At 39.4% G+C, this 17,960-nt stretch overlaps 1 long non-coding RNA gene across 4 annotated transcripts in view; it reads right to left on the bottom strand.

Annotated features, from left to right (window-relative positions):
* The window catches only part of LOC101719925 (uncharacterized), a 142,376-nt gene that overhangs the window by 4,956 nt on the left and 119,460 nt on the right, over positions 1-17,960 (bottom strand). The window contains exons 1-9 of one of the 4 annotated variants that reach the window (XR_002389503.2): positions 16,904-17,039; positions 11,479-14,584; positions 10,146-10,313; positions 7,478-8,982; positions 6,515-6,615; positions 3,454-3,679; positions 2,798-3,045; positions 1,184-1,356; positions 496-639 (exon numbers count right to left, since the gene is read on the bottom strand). This is a non-coding gene — a long non-coding RNA (uncharacterized LOC101719925). Of the gene's footprint in view, positions 1-495; positions 640-1,183; positions 1,357-2,797; positions 3,680-6,514; positions 6,616-7,477; positions 8,983-10,145; positions 10,314-11,478; positions 14,585-16,903; positions 17,040-17,960 lie in introns of those variants that run through there. The other 3 variants (XR_206103.3, XR_015449473.1, XR_015449472.1) reach the window with 3 other exon arrangements.

Genomic DNA, 17,960 nt, shown 5'->3' with positions numbered 1-17,960 from the left:
ACTTGATCCAAAAAGTATTAAATGAAAATTCCAGAAATAAACAATTCATGTTTTATGTGCCATTCTGAAGAGCACGATGAAATCTCTTGTTTTGCCTAAAACATGCATCATCATGCTGCGGATTCATGCTGTATATTCTACCCACCCGTTAGTCACTTAGTAACCATCTCAGTTATCAAAGCAATATAGCTGTTACTATATTGCAGCACTTCTTTTCAAATAACCTTTATTTTACTTAATGTCCTTAAAACACAAGCATGATGATTTTGGCAATTCAGATTTGCCAAAGAAAAGCTGTGAAGAGCTTCCTTTAAGTGGAAGGCTCAAAGTATAAGACTGTATTTTGAGGACAGGGACCACATTCACATAACTTTTATTACTGTGTTTTGTTATGGTTGTTCTATGATTAGCTATTGATGTCTACTCTTACTGTATATAATTTATAAGTTAAACTTTATCATAAGTATGTATACACAGGGACAATATGGTACATACTGTATAGGGTCTGTTATTATCCATGGCTTCAGGGACCCACCGCTGTCTTGAGAAGAGAACACTTCTGTTCTTACCAACAGACCCACTAGTCAGGCCTGCACTATGCCTTTCATGGGCCCAAGGCATATTGATTTCAGGCTCCTTCTGCAATTAAAATATTCAAATTAATATTAAATAATAATTAAATAAATATTAATATTTTATGCATTGGTATAATTACGAGTTATTAATATTGTATATTAAAACACTGTCTTTGATTTTAACATTTATTTTTAAATCTGACTTTAGAAGAAATTAAACAGTTTTGCAAGGCCCTGAAAGTACTGCGGTACTTGTGCCTACCATGTTCACACTGAATAACTCAGCCCCGATGAGGATAAGAATTAAATAAAAAGGTGATGGTAGAAAGGAAAAAATTGAAAATATGAAAAACTTATGCATCACCAAGGAAGAGAGTGGTGGGTTACAAGAAGGTGCAAATTGTGTAGAAAACTTTCGTTAAGATCCCTAAACACAGTGTTCTTTTTCCCAGGGTTACAATCTTTGGGTTTGGAGAATTTGCTCATTTTACATTTGTGCTGATTACAGCTTAATGTAAAGCACCATGGGCAACCACTTTTCAGGAGCAAATGTTTTTCTGATTACTTTGCACTTGTGTATCTAAAACCTGTATTGCATAAATGCTAACCGTGGCAATTTGAGTTTCCAGTTGAATGATCAAGTAGTGACTTTGTTCTCTTGCTTGTGAACATCTATGTAATGTTCGTTGTCTCCAGCTTCTCCTTTCCTTCAGTCTTGAGGTGTGTTTAGCAGCCATCGGTCACTACCAGCTGGTTGGCCAGGGATCCCCTAAACCAAGAGCTGGAGAATTACGGACAACCTCACACTCCACCACTAGAAATTTCACTCTTCACCTGTGTTCTCTGGGCCTGGGGTCTGAATACGACCTACACACCTGGCACTCTCACCTGACAGTTGCCAGGACCTCCCTGGGTTTACTATTGTAACCCCCCCGTGTGGGCCTGCACCCACTCAGCTTCTCAGGGTAGGAGGAGGCTACCATTTGAGATGATCTTCACCATTGGTCTGTAAAGGTTAGTTATCTTTTGGACAGTTTCAGGGTTACTTTGTAACCGGCTCCCTGCTACCTCACATGCAAACCCAAATGAGATAGGAATCTACTTCTCAGAAGGAAGGGACACTTCTAACATATATCAGTGACATCATTTCTACCCATACAAACTGCTCTGTGTGAATACTTAGGTTTCAGGGCTCCTACTTTGAGTTGTTTTCCAACTTCTGGAGTTACAGTTACACTTCTGCACCCCTATTTTCACAGGCTCCCATTGTCACCACTATGCATCAGGATTGTTTTCTGCTAAGGGAGGGACTAATATTAATTGACTTAGTATGGGCAAATTGAGCCTTTCCTATTATTATCCCATTTAATCATGGTATCACTCAGAAGAGGAAGCAATGGTCCTTGGATACGGGGGAAACTAAGATTCAGAAAGGAAAAGAAAATTGAGACCCAGCTATGAAAATGAGAGGAACAAAGGTAAGGAAGTAAAAATGTACCAGACAAGAAAGGATATGATTTTTTTTTGGCACTGGGGATTGAACTTGGGTCCTTGCACTTACAAGGTAGGCGGCAGAACCACTGAGCTAAATCCCCGGCCCTAAGGATATGATTTTTTTTAAGGCTATAGCAATAAAGAGAAATTTTAGTAATGAGGAATGTCTAGAGAAAAGGACAGGAATCTGAGGTCTTACACAAGCAAGTTGTATTAGCCACTTTCTCATCGCTGGGACAAAATACCAGACACCCACAATTTAAAGGAGGAAAGGTTTACTTTGGGTCACATTTTCAGTCTATGCTAGGCAGAAAAGGGATGGTGGAAGGGTCTGGCAGAGGAAAGCTGCTCATGTCATGAAGCAGAAAGGGAAGGAAGACCCAGGGAGGGCGACAGATCCTTCCAGGTCAGGCCTTCCCTGACCCACCTCTTCCAACCAGGCCTCACCTCCTAACAGCACATTCAGCTATGAATTAATCCACTGATGAGTATGGCACTCCATTATCCAATTATTTTCCAAAGCCCAATCTCTGAACACACGAGGCCTTTGGAGGACATTTTAGATCTAAATCATAATACTGTACAATTAAGTAAAGGAGCTATCCTTCAGGCTTAAGGGAGTCATGAGGAAGGATAGACATGGCTCTGTTTCAGGACAGGCAAGGGCAAGGTGGTTCTTTGTGATTGGCTCTTCTGAGAACATGAAGGAATACAAAGAATTTCTTAACTGTTGCAACTGCCAGGGAGCACATACTCAGAAACAAAAGGTTCCACATTGTCGGTCTCTATTTCCTTCACTGCTGAAAAACTCTGGAGCGCTCATAAATCTCCAGAGGTGGAGCAGGACCCAAGACACAGTTACTTGAGACCCTTGTCTGTTGTTTCTCTAAAATGTGTTGCAACATCTATTGAGAGGTCATAGGAAAGATCACTTGTTTCAGCATTCTGGAGGGCAGACATCTTGAAAGAGGGGTGCCTAAAAATGAAAAAGAAAAGGATTAATATGAACAGTTGGATTTAAGTACAAAGCTATGAATCCAGTCCAGTGAATTCTAAGAGGTTGGTAAAGGCAACTCTTTTGATTAAGCATTGCTCTTTGGGTTTCTTTTTTGTTGTTCTTTTCTTTCTTTCTTTCTTTCTTTCTTTCTTTCTTTCTTTCTTTCTTTCTTTCTTTCTTTCTTTCTTTCTTCCTTGCTTGCTTATTTTGAGACAGGATGTTGCTAAGTTGCTAAATTGCCCAGGCTGGAGTAAAGCTTACAGTCTTCCTGCCTCAGCCTCCCAGAGTGCTGGGATTACAAACATGTATCACCATTCTTGGCTTCTTTGGATTTCTTGAAGGTCTCCTGCTCAAATGCTATGGCAGTGTTGTCTCTTCTCTGGTTACCTCAGGTATGACCTGGACATTTCACTGGCTTTCCTTTGGCCAACTTGTGTCAGGAGAGTTGGGGCCCATGTGTGGTCTGCTGAAGTAGAGAGCCCTTACAGGTTTATAGCAAGTTGTCAGGCTTTGGCTTGCAAGGCTTCTTCAAATTGCAGGGAACTGGACGAGCTGCAAGTAACCGAGAGTCATAACAGGGATCTGAACAGCCAGGTTGTAGGTCTCCATGATTCTGAGTCAAGAAAGAGGCAGAAAAATTGGAAAAGTTAGTTTCAAGGAAGGTAACCAGATATTGAAGAAAACTGAAAGGGTGGAAATTTGCTATAGATCAACAATTTGGTCAAAGTAACAAGGTCCAGTCTAATATTTTCCAGGGGAGTAAGAAGAGAGTCAATTAAGTCTCTACCAGCCAAAACAGAGTTGACATAATTTTCAAAAATGAAAGATATAATGAGACTTCCACAAGTAAAAGCAAAACTAAGAAGGGAATTTGTTTTGTGAAAACAAGATAAAAGTCAACCTTAAAAAGTTTAAACAAAATATCTAAGAATATGGCGATAACCCTCTTTCCAAAGAAAAGTGGATATTATATCTGATGTATAAAAATGGGTGAACATAATCTTTAACCAGAAAAATTCTTCAAGCCAGGCATGGCGGTGCATGCCTGTAATCCTCACACTCTTGGAGGCAGAGGCAGAAGGATTGCAAGTTAGAGCCTAGCCTGGGCAATTTAGCTATTTAGCAAGATCCTGTCTCAAAAATAATAAACTTTTTAAAGTGGGGAGTTTGGGGATATAGCCCAAAATATAAAGGCCCTGGGTTCAATTCCCAGTACCACAAAAGGAAAGAAAGAAAGAGAGATAAAAGAACAAATCTTCAAATTTAATATATTATAATCCTGAAACATAATATAGCATGAAGACACCTTTCATATAGTTAGAAAACACCAGGAGTATAGCAGGAATACCAAATAAAGAGAATCTATAAGCCAGAAGTAGATCCTAAATATCTATATGTTAAATAAAACTCCCAAAGATACATCAAAGGTACAAGATCCCAATGATGAATGTAACTGTATTGTATACCTAAAATGCACCAATAAACTAAATGGAAAAACAAAAGTAATGTTGCTAAAACTCCATAGGTTAAAAAAAAATCTACTTGAAAACCACTGGCCTAAAAGATGCCAGATTTAAAGAAGTAAACTGCAATAGAATTAACATTTTAAAAAAATAAGTGAACCTATACTGTACACGATACTGTTGTTTAGATCTGAAATGTCCCTGCAAGGCCCATGTGTTGAAGGCTTGGCCCCTTTAAGAGGCGAGCCCTAGTGGAGGTCATCAGATCACTGAAGCTGCCTTTGAAAGGGAGGTTGAGACCCTGGCCCCTTCCTCTCACCTTTTCATCTTCCTGGCTGCCATAAAGTAAACAGACCTGCTCTGCCATGTGTTCCTGCCATGATGTCCTGTGCTACCATGGGGCCAAAAGCAATAGGGCTAGTAAACCATGGACTAAAACCTCTTAAACTGTGAGCCAAAATAAACCTTTCCTCCTTGTAAGTTGTTTACCTCAGGCATTTTGTCACAGTAACAAAAAACTGACTAATACAGGTTTAGTAACAAGCAAAGCAGCAAGACTCTGATAAATAGAAAAATGTCATATAGCAAGAGCATTGATTGATCTCTAGGCATCCCAACCAGCCATGATTCTGAAATTATGAATGTTACCCCTACAAACTTAACCTAGGGAAAACTAAGCAACCGTTCTAGTTTAACAATTCTTTGCAGTTCATCACTAGTAACATACCAAATAAACCTTACTATTTCTAGCACATCTCTTTTTACATGGCAAAATACTAAATCTTTCATGGTTTTCAAGGGTCCCCCTAAGAAATCTCAAATATACTTTTAGTTGTAAAAGAGGCCATTTAGGATTTAGCTTTATTTCTTTATGTATATAGGGTTTAGTTTTAGAAAGACAAAAATCAAAAGTTGTTAGGAGATTGGAGCACCTAAAAAAAGAATTGGATCATGAGTGCCTGAGAGACAATATATTTTCTTCCATTTCAAAGTGAGAATAAAGTATTTGAAAATAAACATAGAAAAAATAAAATAAAAATAACAGGTGATAACATGATTATAAAAAATCTTACTTCTTTCCTAAGAAACCTTTCTCTTCAGTTGTCAAGACTATCACAAAATCAACATAAACCATAGGTTATTTTTGTTAAGACCGAGTCTTTGCTATCTAATTAGATTACACAGAAAGGCAAAGAATATCATTTTATTAACCTTATATTAAGATGAAACCAATGATCCAAGAAAATTTTGTCATTTTTAACAAAAGAACAAATTTTCATTTTATATCAGCTTAATATTTGATATTAAAGTTCTTCCAGGACTCTTATAAGCAAATCCATCACATCTTAGCTAGCTTTGGCCACAGTAAATAAAATCTCCCATGTATAAATCTTCAAGTTTTTATACACATTCATATTTGTTCTTATTCTTTCTTCTTTCTTTCTTTAATAACAAGTCATTTTAAGATCAAACTGCTCTGTTTTCATTAACAATAAAACACATTGTACCTGCTTTACATACAAAGCTGTGCCTGTGTGAATACTGCTCCTAGTGGAAGTTCATTCACTTATATTGATGAGATCTTTTAACCACAGTTACTCCTATTCCTTAGGAAAAAAATAGAAGGCAGACAACTGTGAGCTGTCAGTCACACAGTAGATTAGCAGAGTTTACAGTTTCTTATAACCATATACATTCCCTATAATACAATAACAAGCTGGACATGGTGGTATACACCTATAATCCCAGCACTCGGGAGGCTGAGACAGGAAAATCGCAGCAAATTTGAGGCCCGAGGCCAGCCTGGGCTATATGGTGAATTCAAGATAGACCCTATCTAAAAATGAAGAAAGAAAAATACAGTGGCAGAAATGAATACATTCATTAACACACTCAAAATATATAGCCATTCTGCAGCATATTTAAAAAGATGCAAACAAATAAACTAAAAAAGATAATTAATTATTAATGTTTCAATACTTTACCTTACTTGTAAATGATAAATGTCCATGAATTCACTGAATTTAGTAGAAGTCTAAGGTTTAAATCATCTAAAGATCTTAGAAATTATCTTCAAGCTCAGATCCTACAAAACATAATTAGTACTGAAATAAATGTTTTGGACTAATCATTCAATTTGGTTAAACACAAATTAACGTTTTTCACAATTTTATATATGAAATAGAAATAACATTAGTTTATTTGATCAGTGAATCTATAGAAATTGAGAAAGACCATTCCAAGAAGAATAAAAATGCATGTTTCTATTATACTTAATGCTGATAAAGTATAACTTTCTATTAACCTCAAATTATTAAACTAGTCTTCCTTGTCAAATATTTTCCTAAATTATGTGAACTTGAATTCTCAAAATGTTTTCTAGTTAATTCATCAATATTTTTCCACACTGAAACTATTTGACTTTTAATTTCCTAATTTCTAGGAATTCAGGGAATATGAAATTTATATAAGCATTTATTTACTTTTAAATCATTCATAATAGACACCTTTCCAAAGATGTTTAAATCTAATTTGATAATACCATTCAAAAGTAGGAAAATAGTACACATGTATGAGAAGTAAAGCCTTTTTTAAATACACAAAAACATAACATACACAGAGAAAACTTATGGCTTCAAATTTAAAATTTTTGCAGTGGGTCAAGCATAAACATAAAATACAGAATTCACCAGTTTATATCAAAGACATTTTTCTCCTCCGTGGGTAGAAATTCTTAATTGATTTGACCTCAAAGCAGTCAAATAAGTCAAAAATCCTAGCAAACCAGATTCTTTGTCATCTTTCATCCAACAGAGAAAACATCTATTTACATTACATTTACATTAATCTGTTTGCAGAGTACACTGATTCATCAGACCATAAAATCAACACAAACCAACATCAGAAATCAAGTGAGGACTCAAAAAGAATCAAAGTCAAATTCTTACCTTGGAGTCCAGAGCACAGGACTGGGAGTTGGGCCCAACACTGAAGTCAGGAAGGGCACACAAAGGACTCAAGCCTGGCAGTCAGCATGAGGCCTCAGAGATGAGGTCCGAGTCTACTGAGTCAGTAACAAAACTGTGAAAGACAAAAGCTACCAGACAACAAAGGCTGTTCCGCCAGGGAGAACACTCATTCATGAGTCATATCTCAAGGAAAAGGAAAGGGACCTGAAATTGTGTAGTGGCTGGTAAATAAGACAGTCATCACAAATCTTCCAGGAGTCATGAGGAAGGATGGACACTGGGCTCATCTCAGAATATCCAAGAGCAGAGTGGTCCTTTAGATTAGCCACTCCAAAATGCAAAACGATAGGGTGACAGCTTGTCAAAGCTTTGCTGTTTTAAAGATCAGATTCTTTCCTTCGTTCCTCTAGCTTTCCAGCTCCCAGTTTTGGGTCTGGCCAGATAGAAGCTGCTTAATAATTCTTAGTTAACAATTCTGATGATGTTCTCTATCCTAGGTCAGGCTCTGCAGGGCAACAATGAATAAACCCATCATTGGAGTGGATACTTTTCAAGGCTTCAAATATATCTATGCAACTGGGTAAGTTAAACAGTTTTTCATAGACTCGAGACTTTTTTTTTCATTTCTAAAATGCAAGTATAATAACATATTTCATAGACTTCTCAGAGCTCAGAGATATAACAATAAAATCCTTGTCGCATATTAGGCACTAAGTGATTTTTCCCTTCTTCCCAGTCGCATCCCTATTTCCTGAGCACTTTCTTATAGCTCGGTTACAGCCCCACTCTACTGTGCTGGGATGCCCCTCTCAACCACACTGAAAGCTCTGTCTGGCAAGAAGCCTATGCCATTTATCTTTGAATCATCTTTACACAGGGAACACACTATGTACCCAGTGAGTGCCAGTTTCTCTATTAAATAGGCAGAGGCCAGGCTGCCACAACAAAGAATCCCTAAAGTAAACTGACTTTTAAAAGAAGTTTGTTTCTTCCTCACGACTTAATCTGCAGGTAGCCATCTAGGATAATTCAATGGTTCCACTCCAAGTGACTATTTAGGGACCCAGCTCCTGATGTCCTGTGGCTTTGCCCTAGGGATCAGTAAGCTTTACCCCCATGAAAGGACTGCCTGTCTCTGTAATAATATGTTAGCATAGTCAGGCTCATTTATTTACATGTTGTCATGGCTGCTTTCATGCTACAACAGTAGAGTTGAAAAATTTCTTCAGAGATCATATGAACCACAGGCATAAAATATTTACTATTTGTCCCTTAACAACTGGCACCTTCCCTAAAGCACCTACCTGCCTCTGCCTTGTCTTCATCTATATGGTAGAAGCTGGGATGCAGCAAGGTCTGTATTCCAGGAAGGGGAAGAAGATGGTCATCTAGAACATGTGGACTCCTGGATGATTCATGATTTTGCCTGTATCATTTCTACTCTTAGTTCAGTGGCCTGAAATTTGCCACATTGCCACACCTAGCTGCAAGAAAACATGAGAAAGTAGTCTCTAGTCAGACAGCCATGTGCTTATCTTAAAACTAAATAATTCAATCACTAGAAGAGAGACTACAAGTCACATATCCAACAAAGGAGCAGTAGGAACAATATCTAAAGAACTCTCAAAACCCAAGAAATCCTTTATACTCCTCTCTGAAACAAACAATATAATTAGAAAATGGGCAAGAAATATGAACAGATATTTCGTTGAAGAGGGTATACAGATGGCAAAGAAGCACATGAAAAGATGCTCCACATCATTAGCCATCAGGAAAATGCAAATTAAAACCACAAGGAGCTATCAGTACATGCTTATCAGAAAGGTTAAAGCAAAAAAAAAAAAAAGATAATACCAAGTACTGATAAGAAAATGGAGAAATTTGATCACTTGTACATTGCTGGTAAGAATGTAAAATGATAAAACAACACTGGAAAACAATTTGGCTACTTCTTATAAAATCAAACATGTGGGCTGGGGATATAGCATAGCAGTAGAGGATTTGCCTAGAGTGTAGGAGGAGGCCTTGGAGTCAATCCTTAGCACCACAAAAAATAAAACAAAATAAACATCCAACTATATACATACAACTATTGGACATTTATCCCAGAGAAATGAATACTCATATTCATCAAAAGTCTGCACATGAATGTTCATAACCCAGCCTTGGAAACAATTATGTGTTCTTCAATGAGTGAATGGTTAAACTGGTACACCCATACTGTGGAACCCTAATCAGCAATTAAAAAAATAAACAAGTTATTGGTGCCTGCAACTTGTTAGAATCTCCAGGGGATTGTGCTGAAGTAAAAATGGAAAAGCCAATCCTAAAAGGTTGCATACTATATGATTCCGTTTATGTACCATTCTTAAAATGCCAAGACTATAAAAATGGGAAACAAATCAGTGGTTTGAAAGGATGAAGGATGATGGAGAAATGAGTGGTCACAAGGAGACAGCTCAGGGATCCTTGTGATGGTGGAACTGTGGTGTGACTAAATACAAGCTCACATGGCTGAGTTCAAGTAAAGCTTGTGGAATTTGTAAAAAGAAAGGAAGAAAGGGAATGCAGGCTGAGAGAGAACTAGCAGTCTCCAGCACAACTGTGCTACTGTTCTGATGCAGGGATAAGAGAAGAACATTCTTACCACTTGGTCCTCTCTTCTGCCCAGTTCTCCTGAAATTTACTCCGTGGCATGAGAATACCAGCATGTGACAACAAGTATCCTCTGAGAGAGGGGCGGGTGGTGGATGGGAACAGCAGCTGTTTCTTTGCTAGTTCAATGAAGAAATTTCTATTATCCAGTAAGAATTCTCTATGGAAAAGATTAGAGAATTAGAGATAAACTCATTTTTTACCAGATAAACGAAATAATAAGCTGAACACTTGAAGGCTTTAACAGAGCAAATAACAATGAGGTTATTTTCTTCTTTGTGAAACTTGGGTGCATGAATCATTTAAATTGCAAGAGGGGTTCTTGGAAGTGGCAAACATAAACTTTTTTTAATCATCTGAGTTTTTGGAGGCAACAAGAATCACATAGTAATGCATAGTGCAGGAGGAATTAAAGTCTGGTTGACCAGACCCAGAAAGTACCTTGTAGTCTTGGAATGTGGGCTAGTGATGATCAGCCCTGGGGTGGCCTGCACTGGCTAGAAAGAGTCATTAAACTGCACAAAATGCCCACTGTTTTCTATTTAATGTCAATATGGTACACAGGGGTGCAGGGTTTCTGTCCTACATTCCCTACAGAGAAGTCAAAGACTAACAGAGAATAACAGAAGTGCTAGGTCCATTCCAGAAAACTAAGTGCGGCTGCTGAATGGAAAGCAGGAGGTAGAGTGTGCTCTGTGGGACCTCAGATGGTCCTTTCTGCGGCTCCATGGCTTCAGTCCACAAGCCAGAGCACCGTTCAGCGTGCACCGTACTTCTGATCCTCCAGAAAAGCTCTCCATACTGGAAGAGCAAACACAAACAGGGAAGTTGTCATTCTGGCCCCACTTTTTTTATGCACTCCAAGTATTTATTGAGTACCAGTGATGTGGCAGCTTTCACCGGGATGGGATTTAGCAGGAGTTGAGCCTCAAGATGACCCTGACACCTAACATCACAGAGTTTCTGACCTTCAAGTTGAGGGCTCAGAGGAGACTAGTGGTGGCTGATTGTGGACAGCATGAGCAAACTTGTTGTTTGTGCTCTGTATCCTTTGTTGCTTTGCTATTTTTGTAGAGGATTTTGCTCAGAAAATGCTGCTACACATAATTTACATCACTGACTATTATTTGTCTAAGTTAGTGGTTTCAAAGTTATTACAAAACCAAATCACCTGGAGGGCTATTTAGGACACAGTTTCTGCATCACAAGATCTGGGATGGGACCCAATGATTCATAGATGATACTGATGCTACCTATAGTCTAGAGACCACATTTTGCAAACTATTTACAACCATCTTCTCCAAATTTTTGCTTCTACTCCTTACCTCACTCCTAGCCGTGTGAGGCAGAACTTAGTTTGTTTGTTTGTTTGTTTAAAAGCCAGCAACTCAGCATTTCTTCTCCACGTGGGTGAAGTCAGCAAGTTCTTTTGACAAAGAAACTTATTAAAGAAAAATCTCTTCTAGAATGATCCCTCTTGCTTATATAACTCTAAAACTAAAAGACATTCAGCAGAAAAACATGGAAATCATTTTGGGACTTGATGTCTCTCCCAGATCCTTGTGGTATGCAAAGCTCTGGAGTGGGGGTAGATTTCTGTGAAGATCCTCAGGTTAGCTTGGGAGGAAGGAACTTTAGTCCGTACTTAGAATAGTTTTCTGTTGTTACAGAACAAAATACCCAAAATTCAGCAGCTTAAAACATCACCCATTGATTATCTCATGGTTTTTGTGAGTTAGAAGTCCAGACATGAGTGAGTGAGTAGGATTGATGCCTTCTCCATTCTCTTGCTGAGTGGCTTCCATGGGCTTCTCTGTGCTTGTAGAAGTCACCTGCTACTCTTGGTCACCTTGCCCCTCCTCTATGCTCAGTCTCTCCCACCTTGAGTCCCTTCTTTCTCCTTTAGGCCAGCAGGAGCTATCTATCTGACTTCTTTTAAAGTCTCCACTGATGAGGACAGGTCCATCCAGGAAAAGCTCCCTTCTGATTAACTCAATCAAAGGATTAGTAACCTGGTTATGGAAGGGACATGGCATCAGATTCACAGATTTCACCACATGCATGAGGAGAGGATTTTATATAGGGCACTGGCCTGGACTTGAGGGGTAGCGGGGGCAGAAGTTGGAAAGGTAAAGCTTAAGGGATATCCAGGATACCACTATTCACCCTGAGACTCAAAATTGCTCTACTAGGGTATAATAGGGGGGTTCTGGTCAAGCAAGGATACCAAGGGACCCAGAAGCACGCATAAGCAGAATGTGTTGGGAATGGTGACCCAGGCTCCCAAGAAGTTTTAAAGTCTCCCAAGAAGGGTGTGTTTCTGGTATAGCCATTGGCTAAGGTACAATGTGACTTACTTTGCAACAGTGACCAAGGGAAGCTCAGTAGTGTGACCAAAGAGGAGAATGGGCCAGGACATGGAGGCTCCTGTGTGTATCCTAAAGGAGTCACTCATAACTAGACAGGCAATGGTGTGGACAGCCTGTGTTTAGAAAGTTACTCCGACTGCAGTGTAAGGGATTCACTGGAGAGTGGCAAAACTGAAGGCTTTAGGAGCCTTTGTTCACTATACAGATGAGAAGGGCTCCTAAACTAGGACTGGAACATAAAAAGAGGGCCAGGGATTAGGAACTCACAACATGGTTGATATCCCTTAACAGGATGAGCTCTACAATTTGTGGTTGATGAATGCCAGTGTTTCTGCTTTCATAAAACCTTCCATCATCATTTCTCCACTGGGCTTTATCAACATCGCACTTTATTGTTGTGTAACTGTTCTGTTAATAAAGCCAGATTCAAACTTCCTGGACTACTATTGAAGACACTGTGGTCTGACCTCACTTTCCTTACCAGCTTTGGCTTCTGTCTTTATCCACTATGGAGCTACTTTGAACACCTTACTGGTCCTTGAACAGGTGAGGGCATTGAACACCATGTCCTTCCAGTATAGAAAATTGCCAGAATAATCCCTTCTCACCCCTCCAGACCCCAGCCCAAATGCCTTTACTCATTGTATAACTGTGGTAGCCTGAAAAATGGCCTGCAAAAATTTCATGGAGCCTGCAAGTTTTACCTTACTTTTTTATCCTGCACAAAGGGACTTTGCAGACATGTGATTGAGTTAAGGATCTTGAGATGGGAAGATTATGCTAGGTTAGCCTGGCCTTATATAATCATAAAAATAAGAGGGAGACAGGAAGATTGGACTATGAAAATGTTCCATGTGTTGACTATGCAAAAGGCTGAACAGATACAGGGAAGGGGTCACAAGCCAAAGAATATAGGTGGTCTCCAGAGATTAGAAAAGGAAGCAACTTCCTTGCTAGAGCCTCTAGAGAGAACCAGCTCTGCCATTGCCTTGACTTTAACCCAGTGAAATGGTCAGACTTCTGGCTTATGGAACTGTAAGAAAATAAATGTGTGTTTTTTTAAACTACTGCATTTGTGATAATTTGTTGCAGTGTCAGTAGGAAACTACTACAAACTCCTTCAGTAGCCGCTCTCGAGGCCTTTTATTTATGTTTCTATTGAAGTATTATTACTGAGGGAAAACCTAAATAAACACTCTTGCTCTTAGTTGATGTAAAAAAAAATCACTAATAGGAAAGGTCTTATAGCTGGACAATACATTATCAGTCTCCCCTTAGCTTTGCCGTAGTTAATACCTCTGTCATGTGGGTGATGATGGTAATGGTTGCCCAGGTTACTTCCCAGGAATGTTTGCTGAAAACCCTGAGTCTTCACTTAGGCTAGCATGACTGTCCCATGGGTGACTACACAAGGATGTTAGGGCTTGGCGTCTCAGTCTTCCTATTGTGTCTGTCTCCTTTGCTGTCAGATTCTACTCAGCTCTGCATGTAGACATGTTGATCATTTGAGAAATGCTTTGTCTGAAACTATAATACAGGGCTGACCTTACTTAGATTTGTCCAGTCTCTCTCTTCCTCCTTCAAAGCTAAAGACCCCTGGACCAGCTATCATGACTGGGAGTACCAGACCATGAAAGAAGGAATAAAAGGTGGCACCTGAGTTCTTGGAAGATCTCAGCCTACCCCACCCTCCAAAAAGGCATGAATATTCCTCTCCTTGATTAGCTTATCTTTTTCCCCCCATAATCCCTACCCTATATCTATAACCCTCAACACCGTGGAGTTGAGAAGATTCGTGAGCAAAGTCCCTTTCTTCCATTTTTGGCCACTGAATAAAGTCTTTCCTTCTCTCCAACACTCTTGTCTTAGACATTGGTTTTTCCATGGAATGAGCTTCTGGACCTGGATTTGGTGACAGTATGGCCACATATTCTTGTTGTTGGTTTTCAGTCTGGCTTTCTCATCAGACTTTGAATTTCTCAAATGTAGGAATCATGTCATTCATCCTTAGATTATCAGTGCTGTGCACAGTACTTGGCATATGGTAGCCCCCAGCAATTGTCTAGAAGAAGAAATGAATCAGAGTAAGAAAAAGGTTTCACTGAGCATCTTTGAGACCCTCACCCTCTCTTCATCTTGTTCTATGAGGATTTGTAGCTTTTTCTAAAGTGCAGTGATTAAGAACTACACACATCCACCCTAAGATATTAAGAGCCAAAGAAGGATGAGTAGAACTGTGGCTGAAACTCTTCAAGGAAATTAGATAATAGAATTAGTTACCAAATGTCCTCTGGGAGACAAAATTCCCTCGGCTGAGAACCACTGGTCTTGAAGGATGCTTCCTTCAATGTATAGGAAATCTATGCTGCAATAGGACCAATATAAGGACTCATACACATCCACATGGTTGCTAGATAGGCTGCCCCTGGCAAGGTTGATTCTGGTGGGATCTAACAGCCCACTTCCCACTTTCCAGGTCCATTGTTGACTGGTTATTTAAGTCCTCCCAAAAGGTGGCTAAAAAGATGTTTCCTACTGGGAAATCCAAACATAAGAACACATCCTCAGCTGCATTTGAATTATTTCCTACATCTCCATCAGCATCACATGGATAAAACACTTGTCAAGCAATGAGCCTTCCTGGTTTGTGTCTCAGAAACTGACCTCCTCTGTCACATTGTTAAGGAAAATTAGTGCAGATGGCAGCTCATGTCGATGGTCTGGTCCTCAGTTGAAACTGATCAGGGCAGGATTTAGAATGCCAAATGGAGACACTGAGAGGGATGGGAGTAAGAAGTGTTACACTGTTAAGTGTGCTCAAGCATTCTCTATTTTGTACAGGTTATACTGAGACACTGGAGAGTTATTTTGGCATTGCCTTTATTTAAGGTGAAACAGGTTCAAATGAAGTGATTGGAAAAATGGAAGAGGAGGAAATGCTGGAGCATTTGGCTAGGTTGGATGAGCCTGCAGGTGGAAAGTGTATTCTCTGCAGAAATATGGTAAATGAGACCAGAGTTTACAACCAAATGGAAGTAGAGAAACTCCTGGACCAACAGAAAGCTGTGGTCAGCTGAACAGTAGCCAAAGACATTAAGAAATTGAGGCATTCCCCAGAACTCAGAAGCCAAAGCAGAAGGTGTGGGTCAGCTAAAGCTGACCTTAGCTGTTTTACAGGTCAGAACTGACTCTGATACAAAGTCTGACAATTACAAACTACTTCCAGAAGCACACAAGTCTCCATTCTTCGCAAATACCCAGCAGACAAGCACTTACAGTTCTCTCATATCTTTCCATTAGCTTCCCTTGTGGAGAAAGGTGTTCAATAACTGCTAATGGCTGCTTTTTAATTGGCCACAATGCAAACATAGGAAGTTAATTATTTATTAATGGTGTTTTAGTTACTTTTTCTCATTGCTGAGACAAAATATCTGAAACTCAAAGTTAAAGGGGGGGGAAGGTTTATTTCAGCTTACAGTTTGTAGAGGTTTCAGTCCATAACTGGCTGGCTCCAAGAAAGGGTAGCATGGCAAAGGGACATGGCAGAGGAGAAATGGTTCATGGTGTGGCAGGCAGGAAGCAGCAAGCAGCAAGAGAAACAGTAGCAGCCTGCCTCTCCCTTTTATCCCTTTTTTGCTACCCACCTTTCTGGCAGTGCCATCCACACCCAAAGGTGGGCCTTCCCATCATCCACACCCAGAACTATGCTAAACCAATCAGTGGACTAATTTAGTAATCACATTCTCTTAAACCCAGCATCACACACTCTAGATCCAGCCACCTTCAAAAAGCCCCACCTATGAGTGCATGAGGCTTTGGGGGGAACATCTAGATACAAGCCATAACAGATGGGGAAACTGAGGCTCAGATTTGCTTGCAGACCAAGGAGCAAAGGTAGGACTCAAACTCAGGCTTAGGGAGCTCTCGGTCCATTTTTAATTTCTGCCCAAACTAATGAAAATTATAAGGATCCTCACAGCTACATTTTGATGCTCTCTTTCAAATTATGCTACCCTAAATTACTTTACTAGAGCTGATAGTAAGTAATAGTGTACAATGAGCATATTTCACTTTATATTCATTTTCTTTCCTTAAGGAGAAGAAAAAGTCATGGGTTACAAAAGAATTAGGTAATAGTGTATGGAATAATTGAGAACTGAATTTCCCCTGGTGACTTACTAATTTGTAAAACCAGGTCAAATCATTTATGCTGTAGTTTGAGTTTGCACAGAAGCATTGGTACAAATGTGTTCAAGTGAAGCACAAGCCAGTGATATTCTGCATAAACAGAGACAATGACCACACAGGGAAGTGAGACCTAAGTTTGATTCCAGCTCTGCCATTCCCAAGCCCCATGACCTTGGACAAGCAAGCCCCTTACCTTTCTCAGATTGTTTCCTTATTTTTGAATCTGAGCTCACAACATTGACTTCAGAGGACTGTGGTGAGGATAGTATGAAAAAATAATAGGGATGTCTGCTTTCTGGTCTGGCATGTAAGGGTTTGGAAGTCATCACTCCATCCTAACAAGTAAAAAACAGTGAACTTTAAAAACTAACCTGGGCATGGTGGTACATGCCAGTAATCCCAGCTACTCAGGAAGTTGAGGCATGAGGATTGCAAGTTCAAGACCAGCCTTGCCAATATATAGTAAGACCCTATCTCAAAATAAAAACAATTTTTAAAACCCTCTAAAAATTGACAACTTTTAAGTTTATCAAACAGGTAAAGTACATAGACAAACAACTTTCTCATAATTGGAAAGACAGAAAGGTCAATACAGAAAATCACAATTTATCAAACCAAACACTCACAAATAGAAACATCCCTGGGGACCAATGACAGGTTAGGAAAACCAAAATTCCAACTAATGAATTTCTAGAGCATTAGTGTAAGTCTGACCCATAAAATCTACAGAGGGGAGCTGAGTGTGGTCGTGCATTCCTCTAATCCTAATCCTAGGTACATGGGAGATTGAGTCAGGAGGATCTCAAATTCAAGCCTAGCTTTGGCAATTTAGCAAGACCCTGTCTTAAAATAAAATTTAAAAAATTTAAAAGGGCTGAGAATGTAGCTCAGCATTTCCCAGGTCAATCCTCAGTACCAAAACAAAATAAAAAGCTCTGGGAGTGAATGGGGTCCATTCATAGTGGGACCCTGACTTTTGGGAGTTTTATTCTGCAAGTTCTACCAGGTTGATATGGTGAAATTCAGAGAAAAAAAAAACATTCTCATGCTTACCTTAGGGAGAGGAGAAAGCAGCTATTTAATTTTAAGTCAGCATTCTGTTCTGCCCTCAAAGAGGCGTGCTTTCAAAAGGGAAACTGTTACAAGCCCCTAATCCACTGTGGTTTAAATAGAGCCCAATCAACCTAAAGCTTACATCACTCACAAAAATGCTTCTTCTTTAAAAAAATTACTCAACTTAAAACAGATCA

This window comes from Heterocephalus glaber, unplaced genomic scaffold (genome assembly GCF_053883595.1).
Source record: "Heterocephalus glaber isolate CG9 unplaced genomic scaffold, H.glaber_assembly_v1.0 deba00000738, whole genome shotgun sequence".
NCBI lineage: Eukaryota > Metazoa > Chordata > Mammalia > Rodentia > Bathyergidae > Heterocephalus > Heterocephalus glaber.
This window is presented reverse-complemented; position numbering and strand designations above follow the sequence as displayed.